General features: G+C 38.1%; 30 non-coding genes across 30 annotated transcripts; all 30 read right to left on the bottom strand.

Moving 5' to 3' along the window:
- Positions 1 to 76: 76 nt before the first annotated feature.
- trnav-aac (transfer RNA valine (anticodon AAC)) lies at positions 77 to 149 on the bottom strand. Its single transcript has one exon. It is a non-coding gene; the product is annotated as a tRNA-Val (tRNA).
- Positions 150 to 1,098: 949 nt separating this feature from the next.
- trnav-cac (transfer RNA valine (anticodon CAC)) lies at positions 1,099 to 1,171 on the bottom strand. Its single transcript has one exon. It is a non-coding gene; the product is annotated as a tRNA-Val (tRNA).
- A 141-nt stretch (positions 1,172 to 1,312) lies between these two features.
- On the bottom strand, positions 1,313 to 1,385 carry trnav-uac (transfer RNA valine (anticodon UAC)). Its single transcript has one exon. It is a non-coding gene; the product is annotated as a tRNA-Val (tRNA).
- A 332-nt stretch (positions 1,386 to 1,717) lies between these two features.
- Positions 1,718 to 1,790, bottom strand: trnav-aac (transfer RNA valine (anticodon AAC)). The gene has a single exon. It is a non-coding gene; the product is annotated as a tRNA-Val (tRNA).
- A 1,136-nt stretch (positions 1,791 to 2,926) lies between these two features.
- trnav-cac (transfer RNA valine (anticodon CAC)) lies at positions 2,927 to 2,999 on the bottom strand. The gene has a single exon. It is a non-coding gene; the product is annotated as a tRNA-Val (tRNA).
- A 141-nt stretch (positions 3,000 to 3,140) lies between these two features.
- Positions 3,141 to 3,213, bottom strand: trnav-uac (transfer RNA valine (anticodon UAC)). Its single transcript has one exon. It is a non-coding gene; the product is annotated as a tRNA-Val (tRNA).
- Positions 3,214 to 3,545: 332 nt separating this feature from the next.
- trnav-aac (transfer RNA valine (anticodon AAC)) lies at positions 3,546 to 3,618 on the bottom strand. Its single transcript has one exon. It is a non-coding gene; the product is annotated as a tRNA-Val (tRNA).
- Positions 3,619 to 3,950: 332 nt separating this feature from the next.
- On the bottom strand, positions 3,951 to 4,023 carry trnav-aac (transfer RNA valine (anticodon AAC)). Its single transcript has one exon. It is a non-coding gene; the product is annotated as a tRNA-Val (tRNA).
- A 1,136-nt stretch (positions 4,024 to 5,159) lies between these two features.
- Positions 5,160 to 5,232, bottom strand: trnav-cac (transfer RNA valine (anticodon CAC)). Its single transcript has one exon. It is a non-coding gene; the product is annotated as a tRNA-Val (tRNA).
- A 141-nt stretch (positions 5,233 to 5,373) lies between these two features.
- On the bottom strand, positions 5,374 to 5,446 carry trnav-uac (transfer RNA valine (anticodon UAC)). The gene has a single exon. It is a non-coding gene; the product is annotated as a tRNA-Val (tRNA).
- A 333-nt stretch (positions 5,447 to 5,779) lies between these two features.
- Positions 5,780 to 5,852, bottom strand: trnav-aac (transfer RNA valine (anticodon AAC)). Its single transcript has one exon. It is a non-coding gene; the product is annotated as a tRNA-Val (tRNA).
- Positions 5,853 to 7,199: 1,347 nt separating this feature from the next.
- On the bottom strand, positions 7,200 to 7,272 carry trnav-cac (transfer RNA valine (anticodon CAC)). The gene has a single exon. It is a non-coding gene; the product is annotated as a tRNA-Val (tRNA).
- Positions 7,273 to 7,413: 141 nt separating this feature from the next.
- trnav-uac (transfer RNA valine (anticodon UAC)) lies at positions 7,414 to 7,486 on the bottom strand. Its single transcript has one exon. It is a non-coding gene; the product is annotated as a tRNA-Val (tRNA).
- A 333-nt stretch (positions 7,487 to 7,819) lies between these two features.
- trnav-aac (transfer RNA valine (anticodon AAC)) lies at positions 7,820 to 7,892 on the bottom strand. Its single transcript has one exon. It is a non-coding gene; the product is annotated as a tRNA-Val (tRNA).
- Positions 7,893 to 8,816: 924 nt separating this feature from the next.
- Positions 8,817 to 8,889, bottom strand: trnav-aac (transfer RNA valine (anticodon AAC)). Its single transcript has one exon. It is a non-coding gene; the product is annotated as a tRNA-Val (tRNA).
- A 537-nt stretch (positions 8,890 to 9,426) lies between these two features.
- Positions 9,427 to 9,499, bottom strand: trnav-cac (transfer RNA valine (anticodon CAC)). Its single transcript has one exon. It is a non-coding gene; the product is annotated as a tRNA-Val (tRNA).
- Positions 9,500 to 9,640: 141 nt separating this feature from the next.
- On the bottom strand, positions 9,641 to 9,713 carry trnav-aac (transfer RNA valine (anticodon AAC)). The gene has a single exon. It is a non-coding gene; the product is annotated as a tRNA-Val (tRNA).
- A 1,325-nt stretch (positions 9,714 to 11,038) lies between these two features.
- On the bottom strand, positions 11,039 to 11,111 carry trnav-aac (transfer RNA valine (anticodon AAC)). Its single transcript has one exon. It is a non-coding gene; the product is annotated as a tRNA-Val (tRNA).
- Positions 11,112 to 11,864: 753 nt separating this feature from the next.
- Positions 11,865 to 11,937, bottom strand: trnav-uac (transfer RNA valine (anticodon UAC)). The gene has a single exon. It is a non-coding gene; the product is annotated as a tRNA-Val (tRNA).
- A 126-nt stretch (positions 11,938 to 12,063) lies between these two features.
- trnav-aac (transfer RNA valine (anticodon AAC)) lies at positions 12,064 to 12,136 on the bottom strand. Its single transcript has one exon. It is a non-coding gene; the product is annotated as a tRNA-Val (tRNA).
- Positions 12,137 to 14,931: 2,795 nt separating this feature from the next.
- trnav-uac (transfer RNA valine (anticodon UAC)) lies at positions 14,932 to 15,004 on the bottom strand. Its single transcript has one exon. It is a non-coding gene; the product is annotated as a tRNA-Val (tRNA).
- A 120-nt stretch (positions 15,005 to 15,124) lies between these two features.
- trnav-cac (transfer RNA valine (anticodon CAC)) lies at positions 15,125 to 15,197 on the bottom strand. Its single transcript has one exon. It is a non-coding gene; the product is annotated as a tRNA-Val (tRNA).
- A 524-nt stretch (positions 15,198 to 15,721) lies between these two features.
- On the bottom strand, positions 15,722 to 15,794 carry trnae-cuc (transfer RNA glutamic acid (anticodon CUC)). Its single transcript has one exon. It is a non-coding gene; the product is annotated as a tRNA-Glu (tRNA).
- Positions 15,795 to 16,119: 325 nt separating this feature from the next.
- trnav-cac (transfer RNA valine (anticodon CAC)) lies at positions 16,120 to 16,192 on the bottom strand. Its single transcript has one exon. It is a non-coding gene; the product is annotated as a tRNA-Val (tRNA).
- Positions 16,193 to 20,043: 3,851 nt separating this feature from the next.
- trnam-cau (transfer RNA methionine (anticodon CAU)) lies at positions 20,044 to 20,116 on the bottom strand. The gene has a single exon. It is a non-coding gene; the product is annotated as a tRNA-Met (tRNA).
- A 538-nt stretch (positions 20,117 to 20,654) lies between these two features.
- Positions 20,655 to 20,727, bottom strand: trnav-cac (transfer RNA valine (anticodon CAC)). Its single transcript has one exon. It is a non-coding gene; the product is annotated as a tRNA-Val (tRNA).
- A 141-nt stretch (positions 20,728 to 20,868) lies between these two features.
- trnam-cau (transfer RNA methionine (anticodon CAU)) lies at positions 20,869 to 20,944 on the bottom strand. The gene has a single exon. It is a non-coding gene; the product is annotated as a tRNA-Met (tRNA).
- A 1,577-nt stretch (positions 20,945 to 22,521) lies between these two features.
- trnam-cau (transfer RNA methionine (anticodon CAU)) lies at positions 22,522 to 22,594 on the bottom strand. The gene has a single exon. It is a non-coding gene; the product is annotated as a tRNA-Met (tRNA).
- A 538-nt stretch (positions 22,595 to 23,132) lies between these two features.
- trnav-cac (transfer RNA valine (anticodon CAC)) lies at positions 23,133 to 23,205 on the bottom strand. The gene has a single exon. It is a non-coding gene; the product is annotated as a tRNA-Val (tRNA).
- Positions 23,206 to 23,346: 141 nt separating this feature from the next.
- On the bottom strand, positions 23,347 to 23,422 carry trnam-cau (transfer RNA methionine (anticodon CAU)). The gene has a single exon. It is a non-coding gene; the product is annotated as a tRNA-Met (tRNA).
- Between the last annotated feature and the right edge of the window lie 832 nt (positions 23,423 to 24,254).

Genomic DNA, 24,254 nt, shown 5'->3' with positions numbered 1-24,254 from the left:
TGCATGTATTTGAATTTCCAAAATATTATTATTCTCTGTTATAAATAAAGTTCTTACTGAATGTGTCAAAGAGCACTGTTTCTGCCCGGTTTCGAACCGGGGACCTTCCGCGTGTTAAGCGAACGTGATAGCCACTACACTACAGAAACTGCAGCATGTGATTTTTGCAAGGACTAAACCAAATTTTACTGATATTAACTGCATGTATTTGAATTTCCAAATTACGGCATTTATGAAGGAAAGTATTCTCTGTTATGAATACAGTTCTTACTGATTGTGTCAAAGAGCACTGTTTCCACCCGGTTTCAAACTGGGGACCTTTCGCGTGTGATGAGAACGTGATAACCACTACACTACAGAAACTACTGCATGTGAATTTTGCAAGGACTAAACCAAATTTTACTGATATTCACTGCATGTATTTGAATTTCCAAAATATTATAATTATCTGTTATAAATACAGTTCTTACTGAATGTGTCAAAGAGCACTGTTTCCGCCCGGTTTCGAACCTGGGACCTTTCGCGTGTTAAGCGAACCTGATAGCCACACAATACAGAAACTGCTGCATGTGATTTTTGCAAGGACTAAACCAAATTTTACTGATATTCACTGCATGTATTTGAATTTCCAAAAAAAGGCATTTATGAAGGAAAGTATTCTCTGTTATGAATACAGTTCTTACTGAATGTGTCAAAGAGCACTGTTTCCACCCAGTTTCAAACTGGGGACCTTTCGCGTGTGATGAGAACGTGATAACCACTACACTACAGAAACTACTGCATGTGAATTTTGCAAGGACTAAACCAAATTTTACTGATATTACCTGCATGTATTTGAATCTCCAAAATATTATTATTATCTGTTATAAATACAGTTCTTACTGAATGTGTCAAAGAGCACTGTTTCCGCCCGGTTTCGAACCTGGGACCTTTCGCGTGTTAAGCGAACCTGATAGCCACACAATACAGAAACTGCTGCATGTGATTTTTGCAAGGACTAAACCAAATTTTACTGATATTCACTGCACAATAAGGCATTTATGAAAGCAACTATTCTCTGTTATAAATACAGTTCTTACTGGATGTGTCGAAGAGCACTGTCTCCGCCCGGTTTCGAACCGGGGACTTTTCACTTGTGAAGCAAACGTGATAACCACTACACTACAGAAACTACTGCATGTGATTTTTGCAAGGACTAAACCAAATTTTACTGATATTCACTGCATGTATTTGAATTTCCAAAAAAAGGCATTTATGAAAGCAACTATTCTCTGTTAAAAATACAGTTCTTACTGGATGTGTCGAAGAGCACTGTTTCCGCCCGGTTTCGAACCGAGGACCTTTCGCGTGTAAAGCGAATGTGATAACCACTACACTACAGAAACTGCTGCATGTATTTTTTGCAAGGACTAATCCAAAGTTTACTGATATTCACTGCATGTATTTGAATCTCCAAAATATTATTATTATCTGTTATAAATACAGTTCTTACTGAATGTTTCAAAGAGCACTGTTTCCGCCCGGTTTCGAACCGGGTACCTTTCACGTGTGATGCGAACGTGATAACCACGACACTACAGAAACCGCTGAATGTGATTTTTGCAAGGACTAAACCAAATTTTTACTGATATTAACTGCATGTATTTGAATTTCACTTTCACTTTCACTATTTTTCTCTGTTATAAATACAGTTCTTACTGAATGTGTCAAAGAGCAATGTTTCCGCCCGGTTTCGAACCGGGGACCTTTCGCATGTTAAGCGAACGTGATAGCCACTACACTACAGAAACTGCTAACTGTGATTTTTGCAAGGACTAAACCAAATTTTACTGATATTCACTGCATGTATTTGAATTTCCAAAATATTATTATTCTCTGTTATAAATACAGTTCTTACTGAATATGTCAAAGAGCACTGTTTGAACCGGGGACTTTTCGCGTGTTAAGCGAACGTGATAGCCACTACACTACAGAAACTGCTGCATGTGATTTTTGCAAGGACTAAACCAAATTTTACTGATATTAACTGCATGTATTTGAATTTCCAAATTACGGCATTTATGAAGGAAAGTATTCTCTGTTATGAATACAGTTCTTACTGATTGTGTCAAAGAGCACTGTTTCCACCCGGTTTCAAACTGGGGACCTTTCGCGTGTGATGAGAACATGATAACCACTACACTACAGAAACTACTGCATGTGAATTTTGCAAGGACTAAACCAAATTTTACTGATATTCACTGCATGTATTTGAATTTGCAAAATATTATAATTATCTGTTATAAATACAGTTCTTACTGAATGTGTCAAAGAGCACTGTTTCCGCCCGGTTTCGAACCTGGGACCTTTCGCGTGTTAAGCGAACCTGATAGCCACACAATACAGAAACTGCTGCATGTGATTTTTGCAAGGACTAAACCAAATTTTACTGATATTCACTGCATGTATTTGAATTTCCAAAAAAAGGCATTTATGAAGGAAAGTATTCTCTGTTATGAATACAGTTCTTACTGAATGTGTCAAAGAGCACTGTTTCCACCCGGTTTCAAACTGGGGACCTTTCGCGTGTGATGAGAACGTGATAACCACTACACTACAGAAACTACTGCATGTGAATTTTGCAAGGACTAAACCAAATTTTACTGATATTACCTGCATGTATTTGAATCTCCAAAATATTATTATTATCTGTTATAAATACAGTTCTTACTGAATGTGTCAAAGAGCACTGTTTCCGCCCGGTTTCGAACCTGGGACCTTTCGCGTGTTAAGCGAACCTGATAGCCACACAATACAGAAACTGCTGCATGTGATTTTTGCAAGGACTAAACCAAATTTTACTGATATTCACTGCACAATAAGGCATTTATGAAAGCAACTATTCTCTGTTATAAATACAGTTCTTACTGGATGTGTCGAAGAGCACTGTCTCCGCCCGGTTTCGAACCGGGGACTTTTCACTTGTGAAGCAAACGTGATAACCACTACACTACAGAAACTACTGCATGTGATTTTTGCAAGGACTAAACCAAATTTTACTGATATTCACTGCATGTATTTGAATTTCCAAAAAAAGGCATTTATGAAAGCAACTATTCTCTGTTAAAAATACAGTTCTTACTGGATGTGTCGAAGAGCACTGTTTCCGCCCGGTTTCGAACCGAGGACCTTTCGCGTGTAAAGCGAATGTGATAACCACTACACTACAGAAACTGCTGCATGTATTTTTTGCAAGGACTAATCCAAAGTTTACTGATATTCACTGCATGTATTTGAATCTCCAAAATATTATTATTATCTGTTATAAATACAGTTCTTACTGAATGTTTCAAAGAGCACTGTTTCCGCCCGGTTTCGAACCGGGTACCTTTCACGTGTGATGCGAACGTGATAACCACGACACTACAGAAACCGCTGAATGTGATTTTTGCAAGGACTAAACCAAATTTTTACTGATATTAACTGCATGTATTTGAATTTCACTTTCACTTTCACTATTTTTCTCTGTTATAAATACAGTTCTTACTGAATGTGTCAAAGAGCAATGTTTCCGCCCGGTTTCGAACCGGGGACCTTTCGCATGTTGAGCGAACGTGATAGCCACTACACTACAGAAACTGCTGCATGTGATTTTTGCAAGGACTAATCCAAAGTTTACTGATATTCACTGCATGTATTTGAATCTCCAAAATATTATTATTATCTGTTATAAATACAGTTCTTACTGAATGTTTCAAAGAGCATTGTTTCCGCCCGGTTTCGAACCGGGTACCTTTCACGTGTGATGCGAACGTGATAACCACGACACTACAGAAACCGCTGAATGTGATTTTTGCAAGGACTAAACCAAATTTTTACTGATATTAACTGCATGTATTTGAATTTCACTTTCACTTTCACTATTTTTCTCTGTTATAAATACAGTTCTTACTGAATGTGTCAAAGAGCAATGTTTCCGCCCGGTTTCGAACCGGGGACGTTTCGCATGTTAAGCGAACGTGATAGCCACTACACTACAGAAACTGCTAACTGTGATTTTTGCAAGGACTAAACCAAATTTTACTGATATTCACTGCATGTATTTGAATTTCCAAAATATTATTATTCTCTGTTATAAATACAGTTCTTACTGAATATGTCAAAGAGCACTGTTTGAACCGGGGACTTTTCGCGTGTTAAGCGAACGTGATAGCCACTACACTACAGAAACTGCTGCATGTGATTTTTGCAAGGACTAAACCAAATTTTACTGATATTAACTGCATGTATTTGAATTTCCAAATTACGGCATTTATGAAGGAAAGTATTCTCTGTTATGAATACAGTTCTTACTGATTGTGTCAAAGAGCACTGTTTCCACCCGGTTTCAAACTGGGGACCTTTCGCGTGTGATGAGAACGTGATAACCACTACACTACAGAAACTACTGCATGTGAATTTTGCAAGGACTAAACCAAATTTTACTGATATTCACTGCATGTATTTGAATTTCCAAAATATTATAATTATCTGTTATAAATACAGTTCTTACTGAATGTGTCAAAGAGCACTGTTTCCGCCCGGTTTCGAACCTGGGACCTTTCGCGTGTTAAGCGAACCTGATAGCCACACAATACAGAAACTGCTGCATGTGATTTTTGCAAGGACTAAACCAAATTTTACTGATATTCACTGCATGTATTTGAATTTCCAAAAAAAGGCATTTATGAAGGAAAGTATTCTCTGTTATGAATACAGTTCTTACTGAATGTGTCAAAGAGCACTGTTTCCACCCGGTTTCAAACTGGGGACCTTTCGCGTGTGATGAGAACGTGATAACCACTACACTACAGAAACTACTGCATGTGAATTTTGCAAGGACTAAACCAAATTTTACTGATATTACCTGCATGTATTTGAATCTCCAAAATATTATTATTATCTGTTATAAATACAGTTCTTACTGAATGTGTCAAAGAGCACTGTTTCCGCCCGGTTTCGAACCTGGGACCTTTCGCGTGTTAAGCGAACCTGATAGCCACACAATACAGAAACTGCTGCATGTGATTTTTGCAAGGACTAAACCAAATTTTACTGATATTCACTGCACAATAAGGCATTTATGAAAGCAACTATTCTCTGTTATAAATACAGTTCTTACTGGATGTGTCGAAGAGCACTGTCTCCGCCCGGTTTCGAACCGGGGACTTTTCACTTGTGAAGCAAACGTGATAACCACTACACTACAGAAACTACTGCATGTGATTTTTGCAAGGACTAAACCAAATTTTACTGATATTCACTGCATGTATTTGAATTTCCAAAAAAAGGCATTTATGAAAGCAACTATTCTCTGTTAAAAATACAGTTCTTACTGGATGTGTCGAAGAGCACTGTTTCCGCCCGGTTTCGAACCGAGGACCTTTCGCGTGTAAAGCGAATGTGATAACCACTACACTACAGAAACTGCTGCATGTGATTTTTTGCAAGGACTAATCCAAAGTTTACTGATATTCACTGCATGTATTTGAATCTCCAAAATATTATTATTATCTGTTATAAATACAGTTCTTACTGAATGTTTCAAAGAGCACTGTTTCCGCCCGGTTTCGAACCGGGTACCTTTCACGTGTGATGCGAACGTGATAACCACGACACTACAGAAACCGCTGAATGTGATTTTTGCAAGGACTAAACCAAATTTTTACTGATATTAACTGCATGTATTTGAATTTCACTTTCACTTTCACTATTTTTCTCTGTTATAAATACAGTTCTTACTGAATGTGTCAAAGAGCAATGTTTCCGCCCGGTTTCGAACCGGGGACCTTTCGCATGTTAAGCGAACGTGATAGCCACTACACTACAGAAACTGCTAACTGTGATTTTTGCAAGGACTAAACCAAATTTTACTGATATTCACTGCATGTATTTGAATTTCCAAAATATTATTATTCTCTGTTATAAATACAGTTCTTACTGAATATGTCAAAGAGCACTGTTTCCGCCCTGTTTCGAAACGGGGACCTTTCGCGTGTGATGCGAACGTGATAACCACGACACTACAGAAACCGCTGCATGTGATTTTTGCAAGGACAAAAACAAATTTTACTGATATTCACTGCATGTATTTGAATTTCCAAAATATTATTATTCTCTGTTATAAATACAGTTCTTACTGAATGTGTCAAAGAGCACTGTTTCTGCCCGGTTTCGAACCGGGGACCTTCCGCGTGTTAAGCGAACGTGAGAGGCACTACACTACAGAAACTGCTGCCTGTGATTTTTGCATGGACTAAACCACATTTTACTGATATTCACTGCACAATAAGGCATTTATGAAAGCAACTATTCTCTGTTATAAATACAGTTCTTACTGGATGTGTCGAAGAGCACTGTCTACGCCCGGTTTCGAACCGGGGAATTTTCGCGTGTGAAGCTAACGTGATAACCACTACACTACAGAAACTAATGCATGTGATTTTTGCAAGGACTAAACCAAATTTTACTGATATTCACTGCATGCATTTGAATTTCCAAAAAAAGTCATTTATGAAAGCAACTATTCTCTGTTAAAAATACAGTTCTTACTGAATGTGTCAAAGAGCACTGTTTCCGCCCGGTTTCGAACCGGGGACCTTCCGCGTGTTAAGCGAACGTGATAGCCTCCACACTACAGAAACTGCTGCATGTGATTTTTGCAAGGACTAAACCAAATTTTACTGATATTAACTGCATGTATTTGAATTTCCAAATTACGGCAATTATGAAAGAAAGTATTCTCTGTTATGAATACAGTTCTTACTGAATGTGTCAAAGAGCACTGTTTCCACCCGGTTTCAAACCGGGGACCTTTCGCTTGTGATGAGAACGTGATTACCACTACACTACAGAAACTACTGCATGTGAATTTTGCAAGGACTAAACCAAATTTTACTGATATTCACTGCATGTATTTGAATCTCCAAAATATTATTATTATCTGTTATAAATACAGTTCTTACTGAATGTGTCAAAGAGCACTGTTTCCGCCCGGTTTCGAACCTGGGACCTTTCGCGTGTTAAGCGAACCTGATAGCCACACAATACAGAAACTGCTGCATGTGATTTTTGCAAGGACTAAACCAAATTTTACTGATATTCACTGCACAATAAGGCATTTATGAAAGCAACTATTCTCTGTTATAAATACAGTTCTTACTGGATGTGTCGAAGAGCACTGTCTCCGCCCGGTTTCGAACCGGGGACTTTTCACTTGTGAAGCAAACGTGATAACCACTACACTACAGAAACTACTGCATGTGATTTTTGCAAGGACTAAACCAAATTTTACTGATATTCACTGCATGTATTTGAATTTCCAAAAAAAGGCATTTATGAAAGCAACTATTCTCTGTTAAAAATACAGTTCTTACTGGATGTGTCGAAGAGCACTGTTTCCGCCCGGTTTCGAACCGAGGACCTTTCGCGTGTAAAGCGAATGTGATAACCACTACACTACAGAAACTGCTGCATGTGATTTTTTGCAAGGACTAATCCAAAGTTTACTGATATTCACTGCATGTATTTGAATCTCCAAAATATTATTATTATCTGTTATAAATACAGTTCTTACTGAATGTTTCAAAGAGCACTGTTTCCGCCCGGTTTCGAACCGGGTACCTTTCACGTGTGATGCGAACGTGATAACCACGACACTACAGAAACCGCTGAATGTGATTTTTGCAAGGACTAAACCAAATTTTTACTGATATTAACTGCATGTATTTGAATTTCACTTTCACTTTCACTATTTTTCTCTGTTATAAATACAGTTCTTACTGAATGTGTCAAAGAGCAATGTTTCCGCCCGGTTTCGAACCGGGGACCTTTCGCATGTTAAGCGAACGTGATAGCCACTACACTACAGAAACTGCTAACTGTGATTTTTGCAAGGACTAAACCAAATTTTACTGATATTCACTGCATGTATTTGAATTTCCAAAATATTATTATTCTCTGTTATAAATACAGTTCTTACTGAATATCTCAAAGAGCACTGTTTCCGCCCTGTTTCGAAACGGGGACCTTTCGCGTGTGATGCGAACGTGATAACCACGACACTACAGAAACCGCTGCATGTGATTTTTGCAAGGACAAAAACAAATTTTACTGATATTCACTGCATGTATTTGAATTTCCAAAATATTATTATTCTCTGTTATAAATACAGTTCTTACTGAATGTGTCAAAGACCACTGTTTGAACCGGGGACCTTTCGCGTGTTAAGCGAACGTGATAGCCACTACACTACAGAAACTGCTGCATGTGATTTTTGCAAGGACTAAATCAAATTTTACTTATATTCACTGCATGTATTTGAATTTCCAAAATATTATTATTCTCTGTTATAAATACAGTTCTTACTGAATGTGTCAAAGAGCACTGTTTCTGCCCGGTTTCGAACCGGGGACCTTCCGCGTGTTAAGCGAACGTGAGAGGCACTACACTACAGAAACTGCTGCCTGTGATTTTTGCATGGACTAAACCACATTTTACTGATATTCACTGCACAATAAGGCATTTATGAAAGCAACTATTCTCTGTTATAAATACAGTTCTTACTGGATGTGTCGAAGAGCACTGTCTACGCCCGGTTTCGAACCGGGGAATTTTCGCGTGTGAAGCTAACGTGATAACCACTACACTACAGAAACTACTGCATGTGATTTTTGCAAGGACTAAACCAAATTTTACTGATATTCACTGCATGCATTTGAATTTCCAAAAAAAGTCATTTATGAAAGCAACTATTCTCTGTTAAAAATACAGTTCTTACTGAATGTGTCAAAGAGCACTGTTTCCGCCCGGTTTCGAACCGGGGACCTTCCGCGTGTTAAGCGAACGTGATAGCCTCTACACTACAGAAACTGCTGCATGTGATTTTTGCAAGGACTAAACCAAATTTTACTGATATTAACTGCATGTATTTGAATTTCCAAATTACGGCAATTATGAAAGAAAGTATTCTCTGTTATGAATACAGTTCTTACTGAATGTGTCAAAGAGCACTGTTTCCACCCGGTTTCAAACCGGGGACCTTTCGCTTGTGATGAGAACGTGATTACCACTACACTACAGAAACTACTGCATGTGAATTTTGCAAGGACTAAACCAAATTTTACTGATATTCACTGCATGTATTTGAATCTCCAAAATATTATTATTATCTGTTATAAATACAGTTCTTACTGAATGTGTCAAAGAGCACTGTTTCCGCCCGGTTTCGAACCTGGGACCTTTCGCGTGTTAAGCGAACCTGATAGCCACACAATACAGAAACTGCTGCATGTGATTTTTGCAAGGACTAAACCAAATTTTACTGATATTCACTGCACAATAAGGCATTTATGAAAGCAACTATTCTCTGTTATAAATACAGTTCTTACTGGATGTGTCGAAGAGCACTGTCTCCGCCCGGTTTCGAACCGGGGACTTTTCACTTGTGAAGCAAACGTGATAACCACTACACTACAGAAACTACTGCATGTGATTTTTGCAAGGACTAAACCAAATTTGACTGATATTCACTGCATGTATTTGAATTTCCAAAAAAAGGCATTTATGAAAGCAACTATTCTCTGTTAAAAATACAGTTCTTACTGGATGTGTCGAAGAGCACTGTTTCCGCCCGGTTTCGAACCGGGGACCTTTCGCATGTTAAGCGAACGTGATAGCCACTACACCACATAAACTGCTGCCTGTGATTTTTGCAAGGACTAAACCAAATTTTACTGATATTCACTGCATGTATTTGAATTTCCAAAATATTATTATTCTCTGTTATAAATACAGTTCTTACTGAATGTGTCAAAGACCACTGTTTGAACCGGGGACCTTTTGCGAGTTAAGCGAACGTGATAGCCACTACACTACAGAAACTGCTACATGTGTTATTTGCAAGGACTAATCCAAAGTTTACTGATATTCACTGCATCAATTTGAATTTCCAAAATATTATTATTCTCTGTTATAAATACAGTTCTTACTGAATGTTTCAAAGAGCACTGTTTCCGCCAAGTTTCGAACCTGGGACCTTTCGCGTGTTAAGCCAACCTGATAGCCACACAATACAGAAACTGCTGCATGTGATTTTTGCAAGGACTAATCCAAAGTTTACTGATATTCACTGCATGTATTTGAATTTCCAAAATATTATTATTCTTTGTTATAAATACAGTTCTTACTGAATGTGTCAAAGAGCAATTTTTCCACCCGTTTTCGAACCGGGGACCTTTTGAGTGTTAAGCGAACGTGATAGCCACTACACTACAGAAACTGCTGCCTGTGATTTTTGAAAGGACTAAACCAAATTTTACTGATATTCACTGCATGTATTTGAATTTCCAAAATATTATTATTCTTTGTTATAAATACAGTTCTTACTGAATATGTCAAAGAGCACTGTTTCCGCCCGGTTTCAAAACGGGGACCTTTCGCGTGTGATGCGAACGTGATAACCACGACACTACAGAAAACGCTGCATGTGATTTTTGCAAGGACTAAACCAAATTTTACAGATATTCACTGCATGTATTTGAAATTCCAAAATATTATTATTCTCTGTTATAAATACAGTTCTTACTGAATATGTCGAAGAACACTGTTTCCGCCCGGTTTCAAAACGGGGACCTTTCGCGTGTGATGAGAACGTGATAACCACTACACTACAGAAACTACTGCATGTGATTTTTGCAAGGACTAAACCAAATTTTACTGATATTCACTGCATGTATTTGAATTTCCAAAAAAAGGCATTTATGAAAGCAACTATTCTCTGTTAAAAATACAGTTCTTACTGGATGTGTCGAAGAGCACTGTTTCCGCCCGGTTTCAAACCGAGGACCTTTCGCGTGTAAAGCTAATGTGATAACCACTACACTATAGAAACTGCTGCATGTGTTTTCTGCAAGGACTAATCCAAAGTTTACTGATATTCACTGCATGTATTTGAATTTCCAAAATATTATTATTTTTCTCTTTTATAAATACAGTTCTTACTGAATGTGTCAAAGAGCAATATTTCCACCCGGTTTCGAACCGGGGACCTTTCGCATGTTAAGCGAACGTGATTGCCACTACACTACAGAAACTGCTGCCTGTGATTTCTGCAAGGACTAAACCAAATTTTACTGATATTAACTGCATGTATTTGAATTTCCAAATTACGGCATTTATGAAAGAAAGTATTCTCTGTTATGAATACAGTTCTTACTGAATGTGTCAAAGAGCACTGTTTCCACCCGGTTTCAAACCGGGGACCTTTCGCGTGTGATGAGAACGTGATAACTACTACACTACAGAAACTACTGCATGTCAATTTTGCAAGGACTAAACCAAATTTTACTGATATTCACTGCATGTATTTGAATCTCCAAAATAGTATTATTATCTGTTATAAATACAGTTCTTACTGAATGTGTCAAAGAGCACTGTTTCCGCCCGGTTTCGAACCGGGAACCTTTCACGTGTGATGCGAATGTGATAACTACTACACTACAGAAACTGCTGCATGTGTTTTTTGCATGGACTAATCCAAAGTTTACTGATATTCACTGCATGTATTTGAATTTCCAAAATATTATTATTCTCTGTTATAAATACAGTTCTTACTGAATGTGTCAAAGACCACTGTTTCCACCCGGTTTCGAAACGGGGACCTTTCGCGTGTGATGAGAACGTGATAACCACTACACTAAAGAAACTACTGCATGTGATTTTTGCAAGGACTAAACAAAATTTTACTGATATTCACTGCATGTATTTGAATTTCCAAAAAAAGGCATTAATGAAAGCAACTATTCTCTGTTAAAAATACAGTTCTTACTGGATGTGTCGAAGAGCACTGTTTCCACCCGGTTTCGAAACGAGGACCTTTCGCGTGTAAAGCGAATGTGATAACCACTACACTACAGAAACTGCTGCAGGTGTTTAATGCAAGGACTAATCCAAAGTTTACTGATATAGACTGCATGTATTTGAATTTCACTTTCACTATTTTTCTCTGTTATAAATACAGTTCTTACTGAATGTGTCAAAGAGCAATGTTTCCGCCCGGTTTTGAACTGGGGCCCTTTCGCATGTTAAGCGAACGTGATAGCCACTACACTACAGAAACTGCTGCATGTGATTTTTGCAAGGACTAAACCAAATTTTACTGATATTCACTGCATGTATTTGAATTTCCAAAATATTATTATTCTCTGTTATAAATACAGTTCTTACTGAATGTGTCAAAGAGCAATGTTTCTGCCCGGTTTCGAACCGGGGACCTTTCACGTGTGATTCGAATGTGATAACTACTACACTACAGAAACTGCTGCATGTTATTTCTGCAAGGACTAAACCACATTTTAATGATATTCACTGCAAAAGAAGGCATTTATGAAAGCAACAATTCTCTGTTATAAATACAGTTCTTACTGGATGTGTCAAAGAGCACTGTATCCACCCGGTTTGGAACCGGGGACCTTCCTCGTGTTAAGCGAACGTGATAGCCACTACACTAAAGAAACTGCTGCATGTGATTTTTGCAAGGACTAAACCAAATTTTACTGATATTCACTGCATGCATTTAAATTTCCAAAAAAAGGCATTTATGAATGCAACTATTCTCTGTTATAAAGACAGTTCTTTCTGAATGTGTCAAAGAGCACTGTCTCCACCCGGTTTCGAACCGGGGACCTTTCTCGTGTTGTGCGAACGTGATAGCCACTACACTACAGAAACTGCTGCATGTGGTTTTTGCAAAGGCTAAACCAAATTTTACTGATATTCACTGCATGTATTTGAATTTCCAAATTACGGCATTTTTGAAAGCAACTATTCTCTGTTATAAATACAGTTCTTACTGAATGTGTCAAAGAGCACTGTTTCCACCTAGTTTCGAACCGGGGACCTTTCGCGTGTGATGCAAACGTGATAACCACTACAATACAGAAACCGCTGCATGTGATTTTTGCAAGGACTAAACCAAATTTTACTGATATTCACTGCATGTATTTGAATTTCCAAAATATTATTATTCTCTGTTATAAATACAGTTCTTACTGAATGTGTCAAAGAGCACTGTTTCTGCCCGGTTTCGAACCGGGGACCTTTCACGTGTGATTCGAATGTGATAACTACTACACTACAGAAACTGCTGCATGTGATTTCTGCAAGGACTAAACCACATTTTAATGATATTCACTGCAAAAGAAGGCATTTATGAAAGCAACAATTCTCTGTTATAAATACAGTTCTTACTGGATGTGTCAAAGAGCACTGTATCCACCCGGTTTCGAACCGGGGACCTTCCTCGTGTTAAGCGAACGTGATAGCCACTACACTAAAGAAACTGCTGCATGTGATTTTTGCAAGGACTAAACCAAATTTTACTGATATTCACTGCATGCATTTAAATTTCCAAAAAAAGGCATTTATGAATGCAACTATTCTCTGTTATAAAGACAGTTCTTTCTGAATGTGTCAAAGAGCACTGTCTCCACCCGGTTTCGAACCGGGGACCTTTCTCGTGTAATGCGAACGTGATAGCCACTACACTACAGAAACTGCTGCATGTGGTTTTTGCAAAGGCTAAACCAAATTTTACTGATATTCACTGCATGTATTTGAATTTCCAAATTACGGCATTTTTGAAAGCAACTATTCTCTGTTATAAATACAGTTCTTACTGAATGTGTCAAAGAGCACTGTTTCCACCTAGTTTCGAACCGGGGACCTTTCGCTTGTGATGCAAACGTGATAACCACTACAATACAGAAACCGCTGCATGTGATTTTTGCAAGGACTAAACCAAATTTTACTGATATTCACTGCATGTATTTGAATTTCCAAAATATTATTATTCTCTGTTATAAATACAGTTCTTACTGAATGTGTCAAAGAGCACTGTTTCTGCCCGGTTTCGAACCGGGGACCTTTCACGTGTGATTCGAATGTGATAACTACTACACTACAGAAACTGCTGCATGTGATTTCTGCAAGGACTAAACCACATTACTGATATTCACTGCATGTATTTGAATTTCCAAAAAAAGGGATTTATGATTGCAACTATTCTCTGTTATAAATACAGTTCTTACTGAATGTGTCAAAGTGCACTGTTTCCAACCAGTTTCGAACCGTGGACCTTTCGCGTGTGATGCAAACTTGATAACCACTACACTACAGAAACCGCTGCATGTGATTTTTGCAAGACTAAACCAAATTTTACTGATATTCACTGCATGTATTTGAATTTCCCAAAAATTATTATTCTCTGTTATAAATACAGTTCTTACTGAACATGTCAAAGAACACTGTTTCCACACAGTTTCGAACCGGGGACCTTTTGCGTGTTAAGCGAACATGATAGCCACTACACTACAGAAACTGCTGCATGTGATTTTTGCAAGGACTAAACCCAATTTTATTGATATTCACTGCATGTATTTGAATCTCCAAAATATTATTTTTTTCTGTTATAAATACAGTTCTTACTGAATGTGTCAAAGAGCACTGTTTCCGCCCGGTTTCGAACAAGGAACCTTTCACGTGTGATGCGAATGTGATAACTACGACACTACAGAAACTGCTGCATGTGATTTCTCTAAGGACAAAACCAAATTTTACTGATATTCACTGCACAATAAGGCGTTTATGAAAGCAACTATTTTCTGTTATAAATACAGTTCTTACAGGTTGTGTCGAAGAGCACTGTCAGCCCGGTTTCGAACCGGGGACTTTTCGCGTGTGAAGCGAACGTGATAACCACTACACTACAGAAACTACTGCATGTGATTTTTGCAAGGACTAAACCAAATTTTACTGATATTCACTGCATGTATTTGAATTTCCAAAAAAAGGCATTTATGAAAGCAACTATTCTCTGTTAAAAATACAGTTCTTACTGGATGTGTCGAAGTGCACTGTTTCCGCCCGGTTTCGAACCGAGGACCTTTCGCGTGTAAAGCGCATGTGATAACCACTACACTACAGAAACTGCTGCATGTATTTTTTGTAAGGACTAATCCAAAGTTAACTGATATTCACTGCATGTATTTGAATTTCCAAAATATTCACTGTTATAAATACAGTTCTTACTGAATGTGTCAAAGAGCAATGTTTACGCCCGGTTTCGAACCGGGGACCTTTCGCATGTGAAGCGAACGTGATAGCCACTACACTACAGAAACTGCTGCCTGTGATTTTTGCAAGGACTAAACCAAATTTTACTGATATTCACTGCATGTATTTGAATTTCCAAAGTATTATTATTCTCTGTTATAAATACAGTTCTTACTGAATATGTCAAAGAGCACTGTTTCCGCCCGGTTTCGATACGGGGACCTTTCGCGTGTGATGCGAACGTGATAACCACGACACTACAGAAACCGCTGCATGTGATTTTTGCAAGGACTAAACCAAATTGTACTGATATTCACTGCATGTATTTGAATTTCCAAAATATTATTAATCTCTGTTATAAATACAGTTCTTACTGAATGTGTCAAAGAGCACTGTTTCTGCCCGGTTTCGAAACGGTGACCTTCCGCGTATTAAGCGAACGTGATAGCCACTACACTACAGAAACTGCTGCATGTGATTTTTGCAAGGACTAAACCAAATTTTACTGATATTCACTGCATGTATTTGAATTTCCACAATATTATTATTCTCTGTTATAAATACAGTTCTTACTGAATGTGTCAAAGAGCATTGTTTCCACCCGGTTTCAAACCGGGGACCTTTCGCGTGAGAAGCGAACGTGATAACCACTACACTACAGAAACGACTGCATGTGATTATTGCAAGGACTAAACCAAATTTTACTGATATTCACTGCATGTATTTGAATTTCGACAATATTATTATTCTCTGTTATAAATACAGTTCTTACTGAATGTGTCAAAGAGCATTGTTTCCACCCGGTTTCGAACCGGGAACCTTTCACGTGTGATGTGAATGTGATAACTACTACACTACAGAAACTGCTGCCTGTGATTTTTGCCAGGACTAAACCAAATGTTACTGATATTCACTGCATGTATTTGAATTTCCAAAATATTATTATTCTCTGTTATAAATACAGTTCAAACTGAATATGTCAAAGATCATTGTTTCCACCCGGTTCCGAACCGGGGACCTTTCGCGTGTGAAGCGAACGTGATAACCACTACACTACAGAAACTGCTGCATATGATTTTTGCAAGGACTAAACCAAATTGTACTGATATTCACTGCATGTATTTGAATTTCCAAAATATTATTATTCTCTGTTATAATGACAGTTCTTACTGAATGTGTCAAAGACCACTGTTTGCACCCGGTTTCAAACCGGGGACCTTTCGCGTGTTAAGCGAACGTGATAGCCACTACACTACAGAAACTGCTGCATGTGATTTTTGCAAGGACTAAACCAAATTTTACTGATATTAACTGCATGTATTTGAATTTCCAAATTACGGCATTTATGAAAGCAAGTAGTCTCTGTTATAAATACAGTTCTTACTGAATGTGTCAAAGAGCACTGTTTCCACCCGGTTTGAAACCGGGGACCTTTCGCGTGTGATGAGAACGTGATAACCACTACAGTACAGAAACCGCTGCATGTGATTTTTGCAAGGACTAAACCAAATTTTACTGATATTCACTGCATGTATTTGAATTTCCAAAATATTATTATTCCATGTTATAAATACAGTTCTTACTGAATGTGTCAAAGAGCACTGTTTCTGCCCGGTTTCGAAAGGGTGACCTTCCGCGTATTAAGCGAACGTGATAGCCATTACACTACAGAATCTGCTGCATGTGAATTTTGCAAGGACTAAACCAAATTTTACTGATATTAACCTCTACAGAGTACCTAACCCGGATCCGGGAGCACCCCCCCCCCCCCACACACTGATTAGCATCGCTAGCATAGCGTCACAATTAAATAGTAGCATCTAAATATCATTAAATCACAAGTCCAAGACACCCAATGAAAGACACAGATCTTGTGAATAAAACCACCATTTCAGATTTTTTAAATGTTTTACAGGGAAGACAAAATATGTAAATCTATTAGCTAAACACGTTAGCAAAAGACACCATTTTCTTACTCCAACAGTTGCTTACTCCATCAGGTGCTATCACCAATTCGGCTAAACTAAGATATTGATAGCCACAAACCAACAAACAAATTTATAAGATGACAGTCTGATAACATATTTATGGTATAGCATAGTTTTTTTTTTTTAAATGTGCATTTTTCAGGTATAAATCACAGTTCTACATTGCAGCTGCAATCTGATATAGTGCTGATGCAGCTAGAACAATTACAGAGACCAACGTTATATAACTAATTACTTGTCTTAAAACATTTCAGAAAAAATACACAGCGTACAGACATTGAAAGCCCAACATCTGGTGAATCCAAACAATATTTCAGATTTTTTAAATGTTTTATAGCGAAAACAAAATGTATCGCTAAATTAGCATAACGAGGCCAGCCAGAACCGGCTGGACGCGCCCGACCAGTTCACATGCACGACAGATATATGAAATAACATCGTAAATTGGGTCTTACTATTGCTGGTCTTTCATCAGAATGTTGATCAAGGTGTCCTTAGTCCTGATGAGTCGTTCAATCCATTCACAATGGCAACCTCCACTCTTCATTTAGCCTGGGTACTGGTCGACTGGCACGGTCCATGTCCAAAGTTAAAAAACTCAAAGAACGGAACACGGCAAAACTCCCGAAAAAATTCTAATAATCTGATTAAACTATATTGAAAAAACATACATTACGGTGATATGGTCACATGTATCAAACAAACTTCGACACGGAGATAGTTTTCATCCGTAACGTCAGCATAACAAAATACAATGCCACCTCTGAAAACGCGCATTTCAGAAACCGGAAGTTGTCGGTCACGCTAAAGAAATAGGTCTTATTTCACGTCAGTACAAGATAAACAAAACATTTCTCCTCTGACGTCTTCCAGACACCCAGAGGAAGAAGAAGGAAGTGTGATTCGGGTCATAGGTCGCGTGACCATATATAGGCAGAGCTTTGAAGCGAGCATACACATCTTGCAATTTTCTTCTGGCTCAGGGAAAGTGCTGTGAAATGACCTGTGTTTGACTCAGAGACTCAATTGGAACGGTTTTAGAAACCATAGCTTGTTTTCTATCCAATGCTATATGGTTATATGCATATAGTAACAGCAATAATTGAAAAAGAGGCAGTTTAATCTGTAGAGGCAATTATGCTAATGCGAAACAGCACCCCCTGTATTCTCAAGAAGTTAACTGCATGTATTTGAATTTCCAAATTACGACATTTATGAAAGCAAGTATTCTCTGTTATAAATACAGTTCTTACTGAATGTGTCAAAGAGCACTGTTTCTGCCCGGGTTTCGAAACGGTGACCTTCCGCGTGTTAAGCGAACGTGATAGCCACTACACTACAGAAACTGCTGCATGTGATTTTTGCAAGGACTAAACCAAATTTTACTGATATTCACTGCATGTATTTGAATCTCCAAAATATTATTATTATCTGTTATAAATACAGTTCTTACTGAATGTGTCAAAGAGCACTGTTTCTGCCCGGTTTCGAAACGGTGACCTTCCGCGTGTTAAGCGAACGTGATAGGCACTACACTACAGAAACTGCTGCATGTGATTTTATGCAAGGACTAAACCACATTTTACTGCTATTAACTGCGTGTATTTGAATTTCCAAATTACGGCATTTATGATTGCAAGTTTCTCTGTTATGAATACAGTTCTTACTGAATGTGTCAAAGAGCACTGTTTCCACCCTGTTTCAAACCGGGGACCTTTCGCGTGTGATGAGAACGTGAAACCACTACACTACAGAAACCGCTGCATGTGATTTTTGCAAGGACTAAACCAAATTTTACTTATATTCACTGCATGTATTTGAATTTCCAAAATATTATTATTCTCTGTTATAAATACAGTTCTTACTGAATGTGTCAAAGAGCACTGTTTCTGCCCGGTTTCGAAACGGTGACCTTCCGCGTGTTAAGCGAACGTGATAGCCACTACACTACAGAAACTGCTGCATGTGATTTTTGCAAGGACTAAACCAAATTTTACTGATATTAACTGCGTGTATTTGAATTTCCAAATTACGGCATTTATGAAAGCAAGTATTTTCTGTTATGAATACAGTTCTTACTGAATGTGTCAAAGAGCACTGTTTCCACCCGGTTTCAAACCGGGGACCTTTCGCGTGTGATGAGAATGTGATAACCACTACACTACAGAAACCGCTGCATGTGATTTTTGCAAGGACTAAACAAAATTTTACTTATATTCACTGCATGTATTTGAATTTCCAAAATATTATTATTCTCTGTTATAAATACAGTTCTTACTGCATGTGTCAAAGAGCACTGTTTCCGCCCGGTTTCGAAACGGTGACCTTCCGCGTGTTAAGCGAACGTGATAGCCACTACACTACAGAAACTGCTGCATGTGATTTTGGGCAAGGACTAAACCAAATTTTACTGATATTAACTGCATGTATTTGAATTTCCAAATTACGGCATTTATGAAAGCAAGTATTCTCTGTTATGAATACAGTTCTTACTGAATGTGTCAAAGAGCACTGTTTCCACCCGGTTTCAAACCGGGGACCTTTCGCGTGTGATGAGAACGTGATAACCACTACACTACAGAAACTACTGCATGTAAATTTTGCAAGGACTAAACCAAATTTTACTGATATTCACTGCATGTATTTGAATCTCCAAAATATTATTATTATCTGTTATAAATACAGTTCTTACTGAATGTGTCAAAGAGCACTGTTTCCGCCCGGTTTCGAACCTGGGACCTTTCGCGTGTTAAGCGAACCTGATAGCCACACAATACAGAAACTGCTGCATGTGATTTTTGCAAGGACTAAACCAAATTTTACTGATATTCACTGCATGTATTTGAATTTCCAAAAAAATTGGCATTTATGAAAGCAACTATTCTCTTTTAAAAATACAGTTCTTACTGGATGTGTCGAAGAGCACTGTTTCTGCCCGGTTTCGAACCGGGGACCTTTCGCGTATGAAGCAAACGTGATAACCACTACACTACAGAAACTACTGCATGTGAATTTTGCAAGGACTAAACCAAATTTTACTGATATTCACTGCATGTATTTGAATCTCCAAAATATTATTATTATCTGTTATAAATACAGTTCTTACTGAATGTGTCAAAGAGCACTGTTTCCGGCCGGTTTCGAACCGGGAACCTTTCACGTGTGATGCGAATGTGATAACTACTACACTACAGAAACTGCTGCAAGTGATTTCTGTAAGGACTAAACCACATTTTACTGATATTCACTGCACAATAAGGCATTTATGAAGGCAACTATTCTCTGTTATAAATACAGTTCTTACTGAATGTGTCAAAGACCACTGTTTGCACCCGGTTTTGAACCGGGGACCTTTCAAGTGTTAAGCGAACGTGATAGCCACTACACTACAGAAACCCCTGCATGTGATTTTTGCAAGGACTTAACCAAATTTTACTGATATTATCTGCATGTATTTGAATTTCCAAATTACGGCATTTATGAAAGCAAGTATTCTATGTTATAAATACAGTTCTTACTGAATGTGTCAAAGAGCACTGTTTCCACCCGGTTTCAAACCGGGGACCTTTCGCGTGTGATGCGAACGTGATAACCACTACACTACAGAAACCGCTGCATGTGATTTTTGCAAGGACTAAACCAAATTTTACTGATATTCACTGCATGTATTTGAATTTCCAAAAAAAGGCATTTATGAAAGCAACTATTCTCTTTTAAAAATACAGTTCTTACTGGATGTGTCGAAGAGCACTGTTTCTGCCCGGTTTTGAACCGGGGACCTTTCGCGTATGAAGCGAACGTGATAACCACTACACTACAGATATTACTGCATGTGATTTTTGCAAGGACTAAACCAAATTTTACTGATATTCACTGCATGTATTTGAATCTCCAAAATATTATTATTATCTGTTATAAATACAGTTCTTACTGAATGTGTCAAAGAGCACTGTTTCTGCCCGGTTTCGAAACGGTGACCTTCCGCGTGTTAAGCGAACGTGATAGGCACTACACTACAGAAACTGCTGCATGTGATTTTATGCAAGGACTAAACCACATTTTACTGCTATTAACTGCGTGTATTTGAATTTCCAAATTACGGCATTTATGATTGCAAGTTTCTCTGTTATGAATACAGTTCTTACTGAATGTGTCAAAGAGCACTGTTTCCACCCTGTTTCAAACCGGGGACCTTTCGCGTGTGATGAGAACGTGAAACCACTACACTACAGAAACCGCTGCATGTGATTTTTGCAAGGACTAAACCAAATTTTACTTATATTCACTGCATGTATTTGAATTTCCAAAATATTATTATTCTCTGTTATAAATACAGTTCTTACTGAATGTGTCAAAGAGCACTGTTTCTGCCCGGTTTCGAAACGGTGACCTTCCGCGTGTTAAGCGAACGTGATAGCCACTACACTACAGAAACTGCTGCATGTGATTTTTGCAAGGACTAAACCAAATTTTACTGATATTAACTGCGTGTATTTGAATTTCCAAATTACGGCATTTATGAAAGCAAGTATTTTCTGTTATGAATACAGTTCTTACTGAATGTGTCAAAGAGCACTGTTTCCACCCGGTTTCAAACCGGGGACCTTTCGCGTGTGATGAGAATGTGATAACCACTACACTACAGAAACCGCTGCATGTGATTTTTGCAAGGACTAAACAAAATTTTACTTATATTCACTGCATGTATTTGAATTTCCAAAATATTATTATTCTCTGTTATAAATACAGTTCTTACTGCATGTGTCAAAGAGCACTGTTTCCGCCCGGTTTCGAAACGGTGACCTTCCGCGTGTTAAGCGAACGTGATAGCCACTACACTACAGAAACTGCTGCATGTGATTTTGGGCAAGGACTAAACCAAATTTTACTGATATTAACTGCATGTATTTGAATTTCCAAATTACGGCATTTATGAAAGCAAGTATTCTCTGTTATGAATACAGTTCTTACTGAATGTGTCAAAGAGCACTGTTTCCACCCGGTTTCAAACCGGGGACCTTTCGCGTGTGATGAGAACGTGATAACCACTACACTACAGAAACTACTGCATGTAAATTTTGCAAGGACTAAACCAAATTTTACTGATATTCACTGCATGTATTTGAATCTCCAAAATATTATTATTATCTGTTATAAATACAGTTCTTACTGAATGTGTCAAAGAGCACTGTTTCCGCCCGGTTTCGAACCTGGGACCTTTCGCGTGTTAAGCGAACCTGATAGCCACACAATACAGAAACTGCTGCATGTGATTTTTGCAAGGACTAAACCAAATTTTACTGATATTCACTGCATGTATTTGAATTTCCAAAAAAATTGGCATTTATGAAAGCAACTATTCTCTTTTAAAAATACAGTTCTTACTGGATGTGTCGAAGAGCACTGTTTCTGCCCGGTTTCGAACCGGGGACCTTTCGCGTATGAAGCAAACGTGATAACCACTACACTACAGAAACTACTGCATGTGAATTTTGCAAGGACTAAACCAAATTTTACTGATATTCACTGCATGTATTTGAATCTCCAAAATATTATTATTATCTGTTATAAATACAGTTCTTACTGAATGTGTCAAAGAGCACTGTTTCCGGCCGGTTTCGAACCGGGAACCTTTCACGTGTGATGCGAATGTGATAACTACTACACTACAGAAACTGCTGCAAGTGATTTCTGTAAGGACTAAACCACATTTTACTGATATTCACTGCACAATAAGGCATTTATGAAGGCAACTATTCTCTGTTATAAATACAGTTCTTACTGAATGTGTCAAAGACCACTGTTTGCACCCGGTTTTGAACCGGGGACCTTTCAAGTGTTAAGCGAACGTGATAGCCACTACACTACAGAAACCCCTGCATGTGATTTTTGCAAGGACTTAACCAAATTTTACTGATATTATCTGCATGTATTTGAATTTCCAAATTACGGCATTTATGAAAGCAAGTATTCTATGTTATAAATACAGTTCTTACTGAATGTGTCAAAGAGCACTGTTTCCACCCGGTTTCAAACCGGGGACCTTTCGCGTGTGATGCGAACGTGATAACCACTACACTACAGAAACCGCTGCATGTGATTTTTGCAAGGACTAAACCAAATTTTACTGATATTCACTGCATGTATTTGAATTTCCAAAAAAAGGCATTTATGAAAGCAACTATTCTCTTTTAAAAATACAGTTCTTACTGGATGTGTCGAAGAGCACTGTTTCTGCCCGGTTTTGAACCGGGGACCTTTCGCGTATGAAGCGAACGTGATAACCACTACACTACAGATATTACTGCATGTGAATTTTGCAAGGACTAAACCAAATTTTACTAATATTCACTGCATGTATTTGAATCTCCAAAATATTATTATTATCTGTTATAAATACAGTTCTTACTGAATGTGTCAAAGAGCACTGTTTCCGGCCAGTTTCGAACCGGGAACCTTTCACGTGTGATGCGAATGTGATAACTACTACACTACAGAAACTGCTGCATGTGATTTCTGCAAGGACTAAACCACATTTTACTGATATTCACTGCACAATAAGGCATTTATGAAGGCAACTATTCTCTGTTATGAATACAGTTCTTACTGAATGTGTCAAAGACTACTGTTTGCACCCGGTTTCGAACCGGGGACCTTTCAAGTGTTAAGCGAACGTGATAGCCACTACACTACAGAAACTGCTGCATGTGTTTTTTGCAAGGACTAAACCAAATTTTACTGATATTAACTGCATGTATTTGAATTTCCAAATTACGGCATTTATGAAAGGAAGTATTCTCTGTTATAAATACAGTTCTTACTGGATGTGTCAAAGAGCACTGTTTCCGGCCGGTTTCGAAACGAGGACCTTTCGAGTGTGATGAGAACGTGATAACCACTACAATACAGAAACTGCTGCCTGTGATTTTTGCATGGACTAAACCAAATTTTACTGATATTCACTGCATGTATTTGAATTTCAAAATTACGGCATATATGAAAGCAAGTATTCTATGTTATAAATACAGTTCTTACTGAATGTGTCAAAGAGCGTTGTCTCCACCCGGTTTCGAACCGGGGACCTTTCGCGTGTGAAGGAAACGTGATGAACAACTACACTACAGAAACTACTGCATG

This window comes from Salvelinus fontinalis, chromosome 37 (genome assembly GCF_029448725.1).
Source record: "Salvelinus fontinalis isolate EN_2023a chromosome 37, ASM2944872v1, whole genome shotgun sequence".
Classification (NCBI taxonomy): domain Eukaryota; kingdom Metazoa; phylum Chordata; class Actinopteri; order Salmoniformes; family Salmonidae; genus Salvelinus; species Salvelinus fontinalis.
The sequence above is the reverse complement of the archived record's forward strand: the minus strand, read 5'-3'. Positions and strand labels throughout refer to the sequence as shown.